The following is a 2,489-nucleotide window of genomic DNA, read 5'->3' on the forward strand; positions in this document are numbered from 1 at the left end:
GCAATAGAAGGAGTGGACTTAAGGAGAGTATGGATGAAGTTGCCGTAGCAAATGGCATATACCGATATTAGTCATCATCATGTAAAAATTTGTCAGTAATGTTTCAAACAAATGTGGAAAATATCGAGCCTCAATTGATCGTCATTTTTAAGACCGTAAACCAAAGAGGTTACATTTTGAAATGATGTCATATGAATAAAATAGAGTGTCCGATATGAACCGATTTTTCCTTTATATATTCTTAAAAAAAGAGTTAGTACAAATGTATACCATATTTGGTACGATATCGTTATAGTTGAGTCGCTTTTATTCAGAATCTTAGTATTCAGCTCGTTCCTTATAATGCAAAATTGTATACTCATCTCTCATCGAATACGGTATAAATTTATTTAATGTATGTTTTTCATTATATTGCATAATTGTTCCTATTTCCATTTCATGTGTATCACATCGTATGTAAATATCATGAAAAAATTCACTGACTTGAGGGCAAATGCATGACAGCGGACTTTTTAAGCATATGCGAAAATAAATTGAATTTATTTATATTATTTGGCTTTTATCCAGAATATTTTGCTTTTGCATATTTTTTTACAAAGAAAATATTTACAGTTGCCAATGAGAAAGATGTCTCAATAAAATACATGTTGGTCAACACATCCTTTTCTTTGGCTTCAAAATAAACAAAATGGGTATATTTTCTTTGAAGCTGTAGATTTCTTCGTCATCATTTTGTTTCTATATCCCTTGAAGCAAAATAAATATAAAAAATATATTTGTACATTTCTTCCTAATGATATATTTAGTATTAATATAACCAGTGAGCGGAGCAGTATAGTCGGACGGGGCCGACCATACGATACCCTACACAACTACCACGGAACTCAAATTTTCTGCGGATGTATATTCCGAGCCTGGGCAATATTTCGTGATATTTGCACCCTCTTACCCGATTAGAGGTAAACAGCACCTCTTCCTTACACTGACATATTTTCCGAATATTACGAGTATTCAGTACAGCTATTGTCCAGATTCCCTTCACCGTGGGTTGTGTTGTGATGTTCGGCTTTCATTTGTAGTCTATAGATCGACTCGAAAATAACACAAAAAATTAAGTTTTCGGTCCACTTCATTCCAAAATTATTATCTGGTCATCACCGAAAATTATAGGCGTTGTCCTTGACCATAACTGAAACCTCATGGAACATTTCATAGCGATCAGCGCTATAGTTCCCCTCTGTAGAGTGATAATGGGTTACTAAATAACATACGAATACGGAGATACCTGTAAATATTATTATGTAAACTCCCACATCCGAGCACATACAACAATATAATTGGTATTAATTTAAAGGTCACCCACTCCTCTTGGATATAATATAAACTTTTCGGGTCTATGTCCTTCAGGGGTAAATATATACGCTATAGAATACAAATTTTATCATTTTTCACACAAAAGTCAGGGTCCATTTGTCCCGCTAAATATTGACCGATCTTTATGAAAACAGGTATGCTTATTCTTTGGTCTGATCCCCTTCTCCATGGAAAATTTCACGACGTTCGGGCCACTATTGCGGCCTCTTGAGCGACCAGAAAAACGGAAAAAATTTAGTATTTGGTCCATTTCATATAAATAATAAATAAATATTAACCGATCTTTCCCAAAAACAATAGGGGTCTTAATTGGCCAGAACCCATTCTACATGCAAAAAAATTGGTCCATAACTGTGGCCTGTATCGTGTTTACAATTTATAATGGACAGACGGACGAACGGACGGACGGACACACATGGTTAGATCGACTCAGCTAGTCGAGATATGACGATCGGTATACTTAAAGGTGGGTCTAGGACCAACATTTCGCGGCGTTACAAACTTTTGGGGCTGCACAAAGCTATAATACCCTGACAACATAGTTGTGTAGGGTATAAAAATACAAGATGTCTTTTAAAAATACAAACCCTTCAGTTGATTTGAGAAAATGGAACGTATGATTAATGTAATGAACATAAATTTTAATGTTATTCATAGATAATGGGTTTCACATTCACGAACGATAATTATGTACATATATACAATAAATATCACCACCACCACAACCACTGCACTGTCAACGTAAAGTGTAGACACGAAAAATTGAAAAAGTTTTGCCAAAAAATTACAACTGATAAAAGAAGGCTTAATGTAATGTTGTGTCAATTGTGTGCGTGTGTGTGTGCGTATTTCAACACACTCAACTAAAACAACCCACTAACTGAAGTTGAAACAATCAACATTTTGTTTAGAACTAACCCAACCCCCACCACCAACATTATATCGTCAAGGAAAAAATGTAATTAAAATAGAAAAGTTTGGACTTTGTTGCTGTTGCCGCAATTGTTGCTTGAATTACCATCAACCAACCCATCCACTTTTACGCGAATGATGATTATGTTCAGTTTAATAATAATCATTCTCACATTTATCTATTATGGGTGTTCATTGTGTTG

This window comes from Musca vetustissima, unplaced genomic scaffold (assembly GCF_032173495.1).
Source record: "Musca vetustissima isolate MV318-11 ecotype Yass unplaced genomic scaffold, APGP_CSIRO_Mvet_v1 utg61191, whole genome shotgun sequence".
Classification (NCBI taxonomy): Eukaryota; Metazoa; Arthropoda; class Insecta; order Diptera; family Muscidae; genus Musca; species Musca vetustissima.